At 43.2% G+C, this 18,034-nt stretch overlaps 1 protein-coding gene and 1 long non-coding RNA gene across 4 annotated transcripts in view; one reads left to right on the top strand and one right to left on the bottom strand.

Moving 5' to 3' along the window:
• Positions 1–3,405, bottom strand: part of TNIP3 (TNFAIP3 interacting protein 3) — a 70,163-nt gene extending 66,758 nt beyond the window's left edge. For 2 of the 3 annotated variants that reach the window (XM_084518798.1, XM_084518797.1), the window contains exon 1: positions 3,108–3,405. The gene's annotated coding sequence lies outside the window, so the exon portion shown is untranslated. The remainder of the gene's footprint in view (positions 1–3,107) is intronic. The other variant, XM_084518792.1, reaches the window with a different exon arrangement.
• On the top strand, positions 121–15,073 carry LOC311436528. The gene is made up of 2 exons (XR_014692913.1): positions 121–235; positions 9,903–15,073. It is a non-coding gene; the product is annotated as an uncharacterized lncRNA (long non-coding RNA).
• Positions 15,074–18,034: the final 2,961 nt, after the last annotated feature.

The raw sequence follows: 18,034 nt of genomic DNA on the forward strand, positions 1-18,034 counted from the left end.
ACAGCTTCACATTTGTACTATACAGAGTCTTCTGACTGCTGCTGAGCACGGTTGAGTTTAGCTATCATCTTTGTACCGAGAGTTACTGCATAAATTCTACTTCATCACTACAGAGGTGGCAACACAGGCAATACCAGAAAGTCACACCATCCTCTGCTTCTATCAGCACTAAAAAAATATGTAATTGGTGATTCAAAGGACTCACTTTCAAATGGTAGAGGAACCAAAAAGAAAGGTAAGCAAGTAGTGTAAGTATACGTTAATTAAAATGAAAGTAGTATGAAGCACATCAACAACTTCGTTTCTGAATCAGCTGCTGCAGAACAGGGCCAACACTTCCACCAACTTGTTTGTGAAATCTTAATGACTACTAAATTAGAAAAGGTCAGACACCCTTAATGACTACTAAATTAGAAAAGGTCAGACACCTCTCTTGGTAAAATTGTTTTTCATTCGCAGGATGGTTTTGAGAATGGCTTTTTATTTTAATAGGCCTTATTGGACTGACTTCCAGATCCAGCTATTAAAAACACCTTTTTTACTTCTTCTCAGCCAGCTCAATGCCTGCATATAGAGAAAAGACACAGAAACAAAACTAGCAATGGAATCAAGGACATCAGTTAAAGGACTAATCACACAACCCCACAGAAGCAAAATGGCCTGGGGTGGCTGAGGAAAGGACAGGGAAAATTAAAAATGGAATGCAAGGAAAGGAAAAGCTGTGTATTTAGACAAAGCAAAAATCAATACAGCTGTGCTTGGCTGAAAGAGAATCCATAGCATTTTCTCAAAAACAAGTTTCTGGTTCCTTCTTCTCAGTCAGCAAAGGACCAAGCTAAATACACATTCATGGTTTTATAAAAACACAGATGAAACATTCTGCTGGGCATGAAAGGAATGGTCAGTCTTGTACATTTTTTTTTCCAGCACTGCTTTCCAACCACTCTTCAGGAGATTTATCTTACTGTATTTCCCACATTAAAGTTTCCTCACCTGTAAGCCTAGGTAAATTGGTTATAAATTTTCTTTGAAAAAAAGTTGGTTTTATTGAATTACCGTTTTCAAAAACTCTTCCGCAGATACACACTATTTACAACACTTTCACTGGGTGCAGAATTAAGTTTCTAGTGAAAATGAGAAGAGGACAAATACTGGGGCCAAAAGGAAGGAGGAGGACACACAGCTACTGGCCTTATCCAGCCAGTACCCAGATGACTCAGGCACTCTAGCTTAAGCAACAGCTAGCCTTTCCTTTGCCCTTCTTCACACACACAGGACAAGTAGTTGAGCCCCCACTTGCAGAGGAGCACACTGAGAACAGAGTACGCTTCCAGGCAAGATGAGGCACAGGGGAATACTGGAACCTGCTGCCCATTTGCTCCCCCCTCCACCCTGTGCACAGCTGGGCACCCCGGCCTCCTCACCCCCAAGCACAAAGGAGAGGCAGGTGTCAGGGAGGAACAGCCTCAGGGGCATCCTTTGGTGCCCTTGCTGCATATTCCTCTCAGCCAGTTGCTGAACTGCTACCTGGGGTCAGCACCCTCCTCACCTCCACCCCTTGTGCAACCCCTTGCAGGGGCAGATCAGTCATCCCTCATTCTTAGTTAGTCCTGCAAAGAGCTTCAATCAGTAAGCCAATGCTCTTCTGCAAAAATATCCTGTTAGGAAGGCCCCAACCATTACTAAAATTTTGTTAAATCATGCAATCCAGATGGAAGATAACTGCTCACCCCCCCTCTCCACCCCTGTCAAGTGAAACAGACTTTGTATTGGACAAAGATGACGCCTGTGGGTTGAATGCCCACGTGCCTGCCCTCCAGGCAGCATCTTGCTTCGCATTCCCAGTTGTCTACCTGCTTCAGAGTGCTTTCGTAGCATAGCTTCTACTTGCTTGTTCTTCTCCAGGCTAATATTACTACTTCACTTCTGGAAAACTATTGCAACTAGTTTCAAAATTCATCTATAACGAAGCATTCATGTAAAAAAAGGAAAAAAAAATAGAAAGAGAAATCACCCACACTCATTGGCAATCTGCTCTGGGATCAGAGCTCCCAGGACAGTTCTCTCCCGTGGTGCCTAACCAAATGACAGAGCTCGTGGGGAAAACTCATAATCAAACCAGCAAACTGAACTGACCAAATACCAGATATACATCCACTAGAAGGAGCCTGAGTATATTTGTTTAACTTCTAAATATAAAATACACCATTCATGACAGAAAACAGCATAATTTTGCAACTTGCATTTTTTAATTCAGTTGGGTTAGTTAACTCAGTAAAGTTACATATTGATTCAAGTAAAGGCAATTCTGCTGTTCTTCAATCCTCCTATTTTGGTATTTTCCCATGCCTTAATTTAGCATCACCAACAGGCATTTAAAATATTTTTGGTATACTTAGCATGTAAGACAAATAGAGGGTTCAGGTTGAGGTTTGTATCTCCAGAGTTTGCAGCAGTTTTCAGAATTGTACTGAAGAAAACATGCAAGTTAACCTTAAAGCACTGCAAGAAAGAAATTCATTATGAAATAGATTTCTTTCACAGAAGTTATTAGCATTTATTAAGAAAGTAGTGGATAAAAATAATTCCATTGAAACCATTTTATATAGGCCAGGTATGTTTTTCCTGGTATTAACTAGGAACCAGATACTCACCTTTCTGTCAGCCCAGCCAATTGCATTTTATATAACAAAGCTACGTCCTGTAATCACAGAGGTAGACACATTGACTGTGAAGATTAGAAAAATAACTTGGCACCAAATTGTCCAGAAATAACAGCAAAGAACAAACAAAATGCTGCCTGTGCAAGAGAGAAGCAAGAGAAGCAGAAATTCCAAAGGCATATTCAATGAAACCACTGAATAAAAACAATGAATCTGCTATTTTTCTCATTATTTTATGATCATAATTAAATCTTATTCTTTACTAACAGTTATTGTTATTTTAAAGAAGGGCTTATAATAGATTTTTGTGTTTGTTTTAAGCAGGTATGTCACATGCACACAGGGCTGCTATTTCTGGCATGCAGCAGTGACTTCACTCAGCAAAACGTTCTTTTTCTCAAACATTTGCATGCAAAAGAAACGACAGCTAGTTTTGCCACTTACCTTGTTTTCTCCACTGCCCCAGTTCACCTCCTCACCTATGCACACCTGGGTTTTCAGCAGCTTTGGGAATGGCCTTCTTCAGCCCTCTCCTCTACCTTGCAGCTGTCCTGCATCTAAAGGATAGTCCTGAAGCCACTAAACTGAAAGTTAAAGGTCACTGTTGAGTTCACTGGAGCAGAAACAAGCACCCAACTCTTATTTTTCATGGCACTCGTGTCTTTCTGAGGAAAAAAATGCGACTTTTAGCTTATCTTTCTCTTACAGATTAAAGTTCACTGCAAGTTCTCAGGTTCTAGGAACAACTTTAGTGGCACATAGCCAGGGAAGGTGAAACTGTAATAGACTTTTAAGTCTGCTGTGTTTCTAGATTTCAAAGCTAAACAAGTGAAAGGCAGTTACCATCTTACCTGGCTAAGTGTAAAACATGAAAAAAAAAAAAAATATATATATATATATATATAAAGAAATAGTTGAGAAAGCATGCCAAAGTGCTTTGAACAATGATATATACGCCTTTTGCGTGTGTTTGTGCTGGTCTGTAATGGGTTTGATGTTTCAAGAAAAAATGAAGCTAGAATATCAGTTATAGTCCACAGGACCTACTTATTTCAAGTGCATTATCTCTACCTCTTTTTGCTGAGAATACTTCATCAGAAGTCTAATACTTCTTTAAATCAGCCTAATTTGAAGTCCTGTTGAATTAATTACTAGCTGAGTCTACAAGGGGATGTTGTTTCAATTGACTTCATCTGTTCACCCTAAGAAAAAAAAATGGTCTGACAAAAATCAAGAGCCAATATTCTGTTTACAGAAATTCCACTTTAACTGCTGTTTGCAAAAGATCAGCTAACTGTTTTGGTACTTTTTGTTCCAGAATGCAGCACTGGGGGGGGGGGGGGCTGATTATGTAAACAGAGAATTCAGTAAGAACAGTAATTGTTTCCAGGTGTTTTGTAAAGAGTACTGTATATAACATCAATTTTAAAAACAGAGAAACAAATGTACTATTCCAAGGAAAGATTAATTCAATTAATTTGCTGCATCAGTTCTGAAACCTCAGTTTTAAACCTGAACATCTGGCTTATAAAGTAGCAATCCCAGAAAAAGTACTGAATGAAAATCCAGTAGTCATCATGAAAATCTGACAAACCAAGTATCATCTTTCTGTTCTCTGCTGTCTGTAGCGGCCAAATAGCATCTTGGTTGTGTATTTATTTTATCCTACTAACTACAAGTTACAATGACAGTCCCGGAAGAGAAAAACAAACAAGCAAACCCAAAACAAACAAAAAAGGCAAAACCTCTAAACTGGTGCAGAAATTCAAACATATCTCATGCGGAGTATTTGGACAACTTCTTGTTAAATAAGTCTTTCAGTTTGTTTATTCCTCAAAAAAAAAAAAAAAAAAAAAAAAAAAAAAAAAAAAGGTGAAAGAGTTACAGAAGATTCTGTAAAACATCCCACAAGGTGTCACTAGAGATGCATCAGCCAAAATCTTCCTCAAACACCCTCCCCTACCATTGCTAGCTAAGATAGCCTTTCTCTTTCCCACGGAGAATGTTATGGACAGCTTTGAAAACACGAGAAAATAAAAGACAAAATGTGGACAGAAGCATGTTTACTTGTGTAACTCTGTACTTTAAGTTGTGGCCTATTAACCATCTAGGCAATAACTTGAATAGTGAATGAACCAAGCAAATATTGATCAATGGGAAAAGCACTGCAACTTAGGCATCAGCTTTCAATGAACTGTCTCAAAAATATGCAACAAGGTAAGTTTTACATAAGAGTCAGCAGAAGATGCATTGTCCCTGTTTTCAGACTCCTAATATAGAAAGAGGGACAAAATCAATTACCAGATCTGCCACGGTTTCCCATTAATACTAGGAAAGATGTCATGTTTTATATTCTTCATAAAGTTTTATACCCATCTTTTAACATTCACACCTATCCCTGAGTGTCACAGATGTCTTTCAAATACCCATTATCTTCAGATATGATGGCACGATAGGATCCCCATTTCCAGTAATTGCTTAAGACCCTTTCTATCGAGTACTGTATGAACAAAGTATGAATGCAAAGCTACTGTGCTGGACAAAAATTACTCCCCCTCCCTGTGTTCCCCCACTCCACCCCAGATTTCCATATCTAGAAAATTATATACCACTTGAGAGATGTGTATTAATACAGAGCAAGTCAGAGAGCTCAAGTAGCAGTTACATTTCAGTGCCCAATTGTTTCTATGCTATGAAAATTGAAGCAGACGGCATGCTGAACATGAGCAGAACAGCTGAGCAGCACAGAGGTACATTCATGGACCTAGTCAGTCTCCTGCCCCAAAAAGGCACAATTATACCAGGTATAATGACTTACATTGCTTATTGCCTGGCAGCCTGCACTGTAGTTAGTTAATTGCAGCAGAAAGTGTTCAGTTCACCTCATCCCTGGGCTAAATGTCAGGTTCCAAAGGATGTCCCAAGCAATGCAAGCAGTTGAGTCTTATGTGCTCAAGCTATGATCCATAGGACTCACCTTTATTCATTTTTATTTTTTAAGGGATCATCCCTTCTTCCTTTGAGAGAATCCCTCAGATGACTGCTTGTCCCTTGTTTCATTCTTCACAAGAAGCAGGGAGATTGAGACAATCTATCAAATCTTTGCAGAGTGATACCAGGCAGCGTAGCTGCTAATGAACCTTGTCCTCGCTACAAAAACCAATCTGGTCAGAGAGACTCTTAAGCAAAAATGAAACCACAAAGGATGAGTTGTTTTTTGTTTTGTTTTATCCTTTTTTAATTATTTTGAAATCATCAAAAGTTATGAATATAAATGCAATTAGTTTAGATATGAGAAATCCTTCATGAAGGACAAATACTGGCTTTTTGGAGCGAAAAAAAATTAGTACATATACACGTTAGTGTAACAGTATTTAATAAAAACTACAGCAAGTACAGCACATATATCAATATTGTTTCTATTACACAGTATACAGTTAATACAAGAACACAAAATGTGACTGGTGACAGGTGCACTCAGTATACTCAGGTGTTTTATCTGGTTGATTTGTACATTATATTCATGATAACACTAGTAACAGCCTATAATATGTCCAAATACAACCTGTAAATAGTAGTCATCTTACACTTCTAAAATAAGTAAATAAATGATTTTGCATGGATGAGCATAAATAAGAATATTTAGCATAAGGCCTGACAAATTTTATGCTGAAGTTGTTTCTCAATATCTCAGTCATCTGTGAGACAAATGAAGCAGATAACAATGATTACAGCACAGGTTCTAAGAAAAAAAAAATCAAAGGAGCATTTGTGATTGCTAAAATATATTAAAAAAAAAAAAAAAAAAAAAAAGGAAGTAATAGGATGACTACTGCAAAAGTAGTGAATGCAATTTTGTAGAAGCAAAATTGCCTATAACCATTCACCTGGAACAAACAACTATGTTTTGTAACCTATTTATAGCTGATGATTTAACTAAAGGCTTGCTTTCTCGATATTTTCCTCTCCAGTCTCACCATTGCGTAAGTTTACTTGGGAAGTTTTACTTTGGAAGTGGAAATGCCACACGCTAAGAAAAATAGTATTTTTGTAATATGTCTATTTAAATACAATATTTTGCCTTATTTTTCATGTGGCTATCACAGATTTCCTTTAAAAATAGTTGAATACTGTAAACTCAGCAAGTTCATCTTCCTTTTTGTTGTTGTTGTTGTTTGTTTGTTTGTTTACTTAATCATTAAAGGTTTTGATTGTTTTTGGTTTTAAATGCACTTCTTACCTGTGCAAGTTTTTAAACAGGTATGCACTCCCAGGAGCAGAACTTCTATTTTTATTTTTTGTGTGTGTATCTCTCAAGCACATTCTTGGTTATTCTTTCAACTTAGTGGTCCTTAAGCCCTCTCTTTCCTTACGATGTATTTTACTTCGACAGAATCTCAGTCACTTTTTATTATTTTCCTCTAAAACTCTCTACAGATCTAGCTGATTCTTAGAGCTCTAGCTGCTTCTACCTTGAAAATAGTAAGTTTATCTGAGTCAGTTTTGCTCTGGAGCAGAAACTGGAGCAAAAGCTCACTGAGAACTGGCTACCCCACTATATACCTTGTTAAAAAACAAGACATCACACAGCCAAATAAAAGTAGCTTCTTACTTTTTTCAACCTTTTTATTTTTTTACCCCCCCACCCCCGATAGGACTCAAAATGCAGTTACTTCTGCAGGGACCACCACATACAACTTGCGCTGAAGGCACCATGGCCCTCACCTTTCCTGTGACTTGGATGCACAGGGAGGCCACCAGCCTCACACCAAGGGGGACACAGGGCACGAGTAAGCAGCCAGCCTGGGGGGAGGACTCCAGAACAACATGCAGCTACCTGCAAGAGGTGAAACAGAGGTACAAGCAAAAGAGTCTTGTCCATTTTATGCTTCCTAAAGGACTGTGGTTTGATTTGTGTCTTGGGCAGGCTTGCTGAGCAAGGCAGTTACCTGATCAACATACAAAGACAACGTTGGCAGAAAAGATGGAGACCTGCTAGTGGGGTTATGCCCAGCCAAGGAACAGAATAAATGTTCTTTACCATCTGCAGACTTGGCCAGAGGCCCAAATACAGCTAGCAGTGCTGAGGAAAGACTGCTATGGAGTCTCTCGCCTATAATCCCTGTAAAAACCTATTTAAAGATCCCCCATCATATTCACAGGACTTTTTTTAATTTTAATTATTGTACTTGGCTGCGGACCTAGAGGACATCTAAGACAGGCAGGACACCAAAAGGAACAACATACACCTTGCCTTGACTTACACTAGTGTTTCTATCACTATCTGCAATGTAGCTACCTCATCAAGCTCAGCCCAACCTCTTTACACCTCACACCTAACTCTGAAAGTATTCAACATGTAAATTGTGCCAAAAGTAGCCAAACAATTAAGTAGAGAACGTATATTACAAAGCTGTCTGTTTTTATTTATACTTGTATGTTTTTAGTTGGTAAGACTACCATAATGATAAGAAATGTGCCCACAGAATAAACAAAGTCAAACCACTGGACAGCATCCGCTCTAGGGGTACCTTCCACGTAAGGCCAGGGGACCTTCTGGGGACTCCAGAATTCATTGTACTGACTTGTACACTCTTTTTGCTTCCCACCTGTAAAGTATCTTTAATCCACTTATGACTTTATAAACATACATCAACAACTTTTTGAAGAGCTTTATAAATATATATGCATGGTCCACATTGTAACAAAGATGGCCAACTTTTTTCTCATGGTTTATATGGTCTTGAATAGCTAGGGTTTTCTGTGTTGTTTTTTTTTGTTTGTTTGTTTTACTTTGTTTTTTTTTTTTGTTTTTTTTTTTTTGTCCATTACCCAGCTCTTTTATATATATACATATATATATATACAAAAATATGCTATTTATGTTCCATAATAAACCATAACACTTTCCTATATGTATATATTTTATGACTGAACACAACTTATACAACCTCATGATAGACGTAGCTCACTAGATGAGTGCCCACAGTTTAGGAGAACTCTGGGAATAATTTGGTCACATGCCCTAGTGTTCACGAAGATTTAATCTATATCACCATGGTAAGACCTCTTACAGCTGATTTTGACAAGTTGCCAAGTTTGTTTCTCTATACAAAGGTAATTTTTGCCTAAAAAAAAAAAAAAAAAAAAAAACACAACACATTGAAGCAATGATTCCCCACTCCCTTTGAGATTTTAAAGGCTATTTTTGTGTATAACATATTTTAATGAATACCTGTGGAGACTAATAAAAAAAAAAAATAGGTCACTTTGAGACCCTTTACATTTGAAAAGCTTCGTAAGCAGAAGTTTTCCAAAGGCAAGAGGATGACTTCCAGCTGTCCCTCTCAAATAGAAAAACTTAAATCATTTCAGATAAGACTTGACCACAATAAATAAAGCCAATTGCTGTTGGATTGCTTATGCAGTTGATCTTCAGCCACTCAACAGCTCTAACTCCCTTGTTGAGGTTTTTGTCCCCACAAAATTTCAGGCCATGGCTAAGCCCAGAGGAACTCATACCCCACATAAGAGGGTGTCCATCCCATTTCCTGCCAAGAACATCCTCGTTCTGCAGGGCAAATGTCATTTTAATGTTCCAACATTTGATGTAGATATTTAAATTGACAAAGTCTGTAATGCATTGGCTTTCATTTTTGGTATTTTCCAAAACATCGCTGCTATAGTAGCCTTTTTAGAATTATCACAGAAACCCCAAAGATGAAAATAAAGAAATTTTTTATTAAATCCCTTGTCACATACAGCTTTCACAGGGAGCTGAAATAACAGACCCAGTCTTTATTACTCCTGTGAGAGAGAAAGAGCTATGAAACCAATGCATTTCAAAGCACCATCACACAAACACGCAAACCTAACACCTCTCCCATTGTTCCTTCCTAACATTCAATTCTACAGAGAGGGGAGCTCAATCAACCCCCTACCACCTCCTATCAGCAAACACATGCTTTCAAAAGCTCGTGACAAATCCCTTTGGAGTAGGGTCACTAGAAAAGCAAGCTCGGGATCACTTTTGGTGTACAGCAATGGTGCCATCTACAGAGTGAGCTATGCCACAACACAACCATATGGAGTTAGTGTAGATGAAATGTTTTCAGACATTTTTGTAAAAAATTACTTTTCAAGTCTGAACAAGGATGCAGCTTTAATGTGATATTTAGTAGGATGTATTTTAATACTTTAGCTATGGATAAACTATGTTTTCTTGCTATTTGTTCTTAGGTTGCATGAGCTTTAAAGACTCTTCAGCTATGGACTGAACGCAGTAATAGCTAAGCCTGGTGCTTAGCAGATGTGTCTGTGGAATCCAGATGTTTGAGACAAAAGGTGAGAAGCTGAAGAGCATAAGATTTTTATTGTCACACGCATACAGGACTCCAAGAAGAAAGTTACTGACCTTTTTGTAAATCATAGTTCAGCCGTTTCCTTTACAATCAGCATGTGCCAATGTACATCTTATTTGAAGTAAGAAAGTCACCACTCCCAGTGCAACTGGCACATCACTAAGAAGCCTCTAGCTTCTTATAAATATGCAGTCAAGTTCAGAAATAGCAATCCATAGTACAGGCAAGCTACCATGAAGAGAGCATAAAGAGAGTACCTGGAAGCCTGTGCTAATTCAAGGCCTGGAGAAATGGAGAAAACATTTTGTTTATGCAATGTCAAATGGTGCTGATCTATTTCAGTGCTGCCTGGCTTGGCCTCCATCATACATCACTGCACATCCCTCCACATTATCCCATCTCACCACCTTCCCTGTCATTATGGCTGCACCCAGATCTAATGCCAAATATGTGCCTGACAGCTGCATACACTCCTCTTAGTGGATCTCCAACTCCCATAATATATGCAAACCTTGTGTTACAGAAGTGCAGGGGTGTCAGTAATTGCAAGTTCTTTCCATATGCAAGCCAAATGTAACCAGTGCAGTCAGCAAGGTCTTCCCAAGAGCAGAGATGGCCTAAAATAAGGATGGGAAATACAACTCATACATCTGATAGTCAGACTTTTGGAAATGTAAATTCAAAAAATGCAGCAGTTTCACTTCACAGACACAATTTATTACACCATCGTCTTAATCTGCACAGAACAGATAAGCAGGTCACAGCAAAAACCGAGGAAATGCTGTAAGGCAAGCAATAGAGCACACGGAAAAGTAAAACAAACTTATAAGGAGAGAAAAGGAAAAGAAGTGAGACAAAAGGCAGGAGTCACATCTTGGTTTTCCCCTAAATGCATGCATGTCTTAGGAGCGATCTCAAGCAACAGGTAACTGCAGAGTTCGGTGACTCTGTGAAGGCACAGAATCAGAAGAACAGGATTACAGAATGGTTGAGGCTGCAAAGGACCTCTGGAGATCATATAGTCAGAGTGCCCTGCTCAAGCCTACAGCATGTTGCCCAGGAGCACATCTCACATCCAGGTGGGTTTTGAGGATATCCTGGGAAGGAGACTCCACAACCTCTCTGGACAGTTCCAGCGCTGTCACCCTCACAAGAAAGAAGTTTTTCCTCACGTTCAGAGGAAGCTTTCTGTGTTGCAGTTTGCACCCATGGCTTCTTGTCCTGTTGCTGGGCTCCACCACAGGAAGTCTGGCCCCATGGTCTTGACGCCCTCCCTTCAGGTATTTGTATGCATTGATAAGATCCCCTCTCAGCCTTCTCTTCCCCACACTAAACAGGTCCATCTCTCTCAGCGTTTCCTTGTAAGCCAGCGCTGCTGGCTCATGCTTAACCTGTGGCCCACCAGGACTACCAGGGCCTTCACAGGGCCTGTACTGCTGCAGAGGCTGATTCCTCCCGAGGTGCAGGACCCCACACGTGCTCTTAGTGAAGTTCATCAGGGATCTCTGGCCAACTTTCCAGCCTGTCCGGGTCCCTCTGAATGGCAGCACAGCCTTCCAGTGGATCGGCCACAACTCCCACTTTGGTGTCATCAGCAAACTTGCTGTGGGTGCGCTCTGTCCTTCAGCCAGGTCACTGAGGAGGAAGTTGAACACGACTGGACCCCGTAGGGATTGCTGGGGACCCACTAGCTGGCGTCACTGGACTACCAAAAAGCAGAGTTTAGGAGGTAGCCCTCACGCAAACTGAAAACTGCAATGCAGCCTTGTCACTGAGTGACTCCAACACAGCCCAGCGAGCAGACTTTTTGTCCTTCACAGCACAAGCTGGATCCTGGAGAGTGAATCCACTGTGATCTATAAAACTGACACCACTTCAGCTGCTTTCATGAGTTTTGGGATTTCTTAGCTTTTCCTTACCTTTACTCTTTAGCTGAAATCAAGTTCATTTAAATGAACTCATTTCAGCTTTGCCGAGCAGCTGCTCTTGCAATTGCTGCTACAGCTGCTTGAGTCCCCTCCCCAGTATCACAACCCGTGACCTTGGGGTTTTCAATGTTTATTGTTCACTTAGTTCTTCCTTCGTGCTTCCATGGTGGGCAGAACAGACATGTCACCCTGCGCAGAGATGGGGGGCAGCCTCTCCCCTCCCAGCCACACACACAGGCAGTGATGGGACCGAACTGGGGCACGTTCCTGGCCTCTCCCCCTCGGCGGGGAGCTCTCCGAGCCCTGCAGGGCAGGCAGCACAGCCCCAGCCGGACCCCAGCATGCTCCCACAGCCTGCTGGCACAGCCCCGCAGCCCTGCCCAAACACCAGGGCACATTTGCCACCACCCAGCCCGGGCCTGGGCTCCGCAGCACCTGCTGCCCCCCCCCCAGGGATGCCCTGCCCATGGCTCAGCAGGCAGGGGGTGCCCCATGTCACAAAGGGGCAGGGACGGCCTTGCCCCAGAACACTGGCCCCAGCGGCACTTGGGCCCTGCCATGGCTGCCCGTGCTGACGGGGAGGCTGCTCGGCTGCCTGCTCCTCTCCTGCGGCTCCAGCCTCCGCTCTGGACACAAAGGCGAGCACAGCAACTCAGCTCCTCTCTCCTCAGGCCCTCACCTCAAACAGCTCTCAGCGCCCTACAGGACACTGACCGAACTCAACCACCGCACACTCCCGGCCGCTCCTTTCCAGCACTGTGCTGGATAATTGTTCACAACCTACAGGACAGGTAAGATCACCCCAACCCACACACAACATGGTTTCACAGCGAGCAGCCAGGTGACATGAGCGGGCCAGGACTGCACTGACCACTCCAAAAGGACGACAGGACACGGATGGACGTGGTGAGACTTTGAGACTCTCGGGCACAGAGGCAGAGGCTGCCTGTGGTCACAGGGGGATGCTGCTCCCTTTGGTGATTCTTCTCCTTCAGACAGAAACACACAGCGATGGGTCCAGACCACGGCACACTCCTGGCAACTCTCCCCTTGAGAACTCAGCCAGAAAAGATGCCAAGACTCTACAGGACAGGTAAGACAGCCCCAACGCATTCACCACCACGGTCTCACCTCGCTAGGTGGGAACGTGACACGCTTGTTCTACGGTGAACATCTCCCGGGCATCAGGAAGATGTGAGATGGACAGCACTGTTATGAGGCTGGGAGAGCCTCGAGGAAGGAAGGGAGGGCTTCCAGTGCTGGCAGGGGGTGGCTGCTGGGTTTGTCGCCTCCTCTATTACAGCTGGACAAACTGACAATGCTGGAATGCAGCCACGGCACACACCTGGACTCTCTCCACCTGAGAACTCAGCTCGACAAGGTGTCAACGCTCTCCAGGACAGGTAAGATGACCCCAAACCCACACCCAACATGGTTTCACAGCAAGCAGCCAGGTGACACGCTTGGGCCAGGACAGCAGTGACAGTTCCATCAGGACAACAGGACACGGACGGACGTGGTGAGCCACTGGAGACTCTTGGGCAGAGAGGCAGGGGCTGCCCATGGTAACAGGGATGCTGCTCTGTTTGGTGCTTCTTCTTTTCAGACAGAAACAGACAGTAATGGGACCACAACACAGCACACTCCTGGCCTCATTGCACTGAATCACTCAGCTGGAAGGAAGAGCTGCCAACGCCCTCTCTACAGGACAGGTAAGATGACCCCAACCCAAACCCACCACGCTCTTAGAGCGAGCAGGAAGGTGACACAATCAGGCCAGGATGGCAGTGACTACTCCATCAGGATGACACGACAAGGACAGCCTCGGTGAGATGCTAGAGACTATTGGGCACAGAGTCAGGGTTGCCCTTGGTCACAGGGGGATGCTGCTCCCTTTGGTGCTTCTGCTCTTTCAGACAGAAACACACAGCGATGGGACCAGTCTATGGCACAGTCTTGGCAACTCTCCCCTTGAGAACTCATCCGGAAAAGATGCCAACACTCTACAGGACAGGTAAGACAGCCCCAACGCATTCCCCACCACAGTCTCACCTCACTAGGTGGGAATCTGACATGGTTGATCTACAGTGAACATCTCCCAGTCATCAGGAAGATGCGAGCTGGACGGCACTGTTGTGAGGCTGGGAGAGCCTCGTGCAGGGAGGAAGGGAGGGCTTCCAGTGCTGGCAGGGGGTGGCTGCTGTGTTTGTCGCCTCCTCTATTACAGCTGGACACACTGACAATGCTGGAATGCAGCCACGGCACACACCTGGACTCTCTCCCATTGAGAACTCAGCTCAAAAAGGTGTCAACGCTCTCCAGGACAGGTAAGATGACCCCAACCCACACCCACCACGGTCTCACAGCAAGCAGGAAGGTGACACACTTGGGCCAGTACAGGAGTGACCGCTCCATCAGGACAACCGGACACTAATGGAATTGGTGAGACCTCATGACCCTCGGGCACAGAGGCAGGGTCAGCCCCTGGTCACAGGGGGATGCTGCTCTGTTTCTTCCTTCTCTTATGAAAGCCAGACACACACAGCGATGGGACCAAACCACCGCACACTCCTGGCAGCTCGCCCCTTGAGAACTCCGCCGGAAAAGATGCTACCACTCTACAGGACAGATAAGCTATCCCCAACCCATTCCCCACCACCGTCTCACAGCATGCCAGAAGATGAGATGGGTGGGCTGTGATGGGCATCTCCTGGCCGTCAGGGGGACGTGAGATGGACGGCCTTGGAGTGAGGCTGGGAGAGCCTCACGCAGGGATACAGGGCATGGCCCTGGCAACAGTCTGGGGCTGCTCTTCTTGATAATTTTCCTTTCTCTGCCCAGCAGAAACCCCTGAGCACACCAAGGTCTGCCACTGTCCTTTCCCTCCTCTGCCTAATCCCTCCGCGGCCACTGACCTGGAGGCTGCTGCAGCTTTCTACAACCACAGCCACCAGAGGAGCAGGAAGCACACCAGGACCCTGTCTCTACTCGCCTATGGTCCTACAAGCACAGCAACAGGCCCCGCGGCTACAGACAAAGAGCGCTCAGCACGCCTCCGCACCACCCCACCCCACGTCTCTGTCAAACCTTGCTCAAATAAATGTTCTCATTAACAACCTCATCACTGCTTGTTCCTGCCCTTCTTGGGGAAACTTTGGGGGGCTCTGCCTTTTGCAGAAGGAGCAAGTGCACCAGCCTTCTTCACGTGCTGGCATCAACAGGATTTCAAAGCAGACTAAGTGGCCTAATCTAAGACCAGATTCTGCAGGCCGTTCAGATAAGCGTTTAATGACAAACACTTAGGCGACTCTGGAGGAGAGTAGTCTACTGTGTTCTTCATTTATTCCTGCAGATGGAATACAGCATTACAGTTCAGTTGCTGAATCTAAACACATTGTGCCATTAGTTCTTCTGATGCACCAGCTTCATCTACAGTTACGTGAGGTTAAATACCTTTAACAGTAATTTACTCCAGCATGACTTTTGTTGTCGTTATTCATTAAATGAAGGCATAATGAATCACCTTTTTGTTTGTTTCTTTGTTTGTTTGTTTGTTTTCCTGCAAAGATTAACACCTCTTTAAAATTAAGTCTGAAGGAGGCAGCTCTGATCACTGCCCCTGCTACTGACAAGTCAAAAAGGAAAACTCCCACTTCTGGCAAGACAGAGGAAAAAGACCAGAAATCCTAGAACAGGAAATTACTCTTGCAAGTAGGAGTAATCAGAAGCTGGTAAAGACAGTATCACATCTTAACAGCAGGACCAGAGATAGCCACCAAATCCAGAATATATTGGAGCATCAGAGAAAGTCTGCATAAACGACTAGAGTCACTTGCAAAGCACTGGTAATGACATAGTAATAGCATATATTCCTTCCTGTCTCAAGTCACCAGGGAGACTTCTAAAACAACATCATGAATGTCAACTCCACAGAGGCTTCAGAGTAAACTAATGATTCCTAAAACTTGCAGCAAGACTGACAGAAGCCAATTTCGAGGCGTTAAAGCAGGACTTTTGGTACGGACAGAAATAAAAGTTTATGTAAATGTTTCTCAGCTCAACACCAGACCCACTCCTCACATTCCTTAAGAAAGATCACCAGACAAGGGACTGGTGTGTGAGCTTCATGTAACAACAAACTCCCCACCCAGCCACTCACTCCCTCCCTCCCTCCCAGTGTTCAGCAGGGGACAATACAAAACAAGACAAATGATTTCTCATTCTTGGGTCAAGATAAAAAAGATGGAGTCTGTTTACCAATTACTGTTGTGGGTAAATTAATTCTTTGCCAATTCAAATATATTAGGAGATCAAGATGGGGCCTATGGTCAGCACACAGCAGTTCATCTCTCACTTCCCTCTCCCTTTCCCTGCTTGGCGCCATGGCTCCCAGGGCCTGTGGTGAGCTTCACCACAGGGCAGCCCCCACCCTCTCCTCACACAAGAGCCCAGGAGCCCCCTGCCAGCACCTTGACACATCAACCCTGTCCAGGTGACAAAACCAACACTTAACTCTCTACTGGAAGCGCAATCAGTGGAGACCAGCCGCCTGGCACCCTGAATAAAAACAACTCGAGCTGTGGATTCCCTGCATCACCAACTAACCACCTCCTAAAACAGATCCTGTCTTCTCCTTGGAGTGTGCTGTGCACAGCTCCAGCTGTTCCTTGTCCCAGATAAACACACCCAAACATCACGCCAGCAGTGCCACATGCTCAGGCCCTCTTCCATGAGGCCTTCCATTATGCCTTGGCTGCACATAACCTGGGCTGCCCCGACAGGGCCCCTGCTCTCAGTACCACAGATGTCCTACAACAACCCTGCTGGTGCTGCAGGGAACTGCAAGCACTGTTCATTACATTCAGATTTCTCATGCCTAAGTCACATTGTGCTAGCCCGTAACAGAACAAAGCGTCCTCAATAAAAGCAGAGCTCTCTGTCTACTTGAACTATCACAGCCTAGTATGCATTTCTACAGTTTAAAAACATAGCCATAAAAAAAATCCACCTGATATCCTAAGAAACTAATCCCCCACAAACATTAAAACACTTCAAGGAAATAATTTCATGTGATTTTTATCCCTTTTTTCTCCCCATCCCAGAGAAAGCACTCTGTGACAGCTGTACAGTTACTGGAGTGGTTCATTGCCTTCTACTCACTGCTCTTCATGTTTATACCCTCTGAACTCACCTGAGACAACTGCATCAAGACTACATCTCTGATGCTTTTTTTCTGGTCTATTCGTGTTTTCAGACTCATGGCTTCATTTCTACGCCAGTTGCTGGCATCATTTCATCATAAATTTAGAGGTATAGATCCTTACAGCTGAGAACTGTTAAAAATGTAGTTTGAGCAAAGAAATTTTATTTATTTGTTTCAATATGTAACTGAAATTAAAACAGATTAGACAGGAACTTTGCAGAAGAAGCATTTTTCTTCAACCAACGTAACAGCTCATAAATGCTCTCAGTTCGGGAAATCAGCTTGGTTATCTTTTCTATTCACCAGTAAATCTCTATCCAGAAAGCTTTCTGATCAGGATCACCATGAAATTCTACTAACAGAAAATAGAAAGAAGCAGGCAAGCTGGGAGAAGAGTGGGGCTGGTTTTTTTGTTTGTTTTTGTTTTGTTTTGTGTTTTTTTTTTTTTGGTTTTCACAGCAGCATTTGCTTTCCCTTGGATAGAGTACCCAGTCACAGCTGAACACTCAAACACATGATGTGAGCCATTGCAACAGACAGGGACAGGCTACTAGCCTGGACAGAAAATTGACTCAATTCAACAGAATGCTGTGTTAGTTAAATCAAAGCTAAAGCTCCAGCAAATTAAGAAAACATGGGCAAAATCTTGGTTCTGCTCAATTCAATAAAGCATCTTCTATTCCTTGCAGCTAGGATTTCTCACAAGATTATCTGGCTTGAGACAACTATTGTGTCAAAAGGCACTAATGATATAGTTTATTAAGATGTACAAGAACTGTCTGTATTAGTTTGGCTTAGATTAATCTAACTGTAACCACGTATCTGCGCTGAAATACCATTTTTCTCTCCTACAACAAGATTGGATTTTTTTCCCCGTCC

Source organism: Aythya ferina, assembly GCF_964211825.1.
Source record: "Aythya ferina genome assembly, chromosome: 4".
Classification (NCBI taxonomy): domain Eukaryota; kingdom Metazoa; phylum Chordata; class Aves; order Anseriformes; family Anatidae; genus Aythya; species Aythya ferina.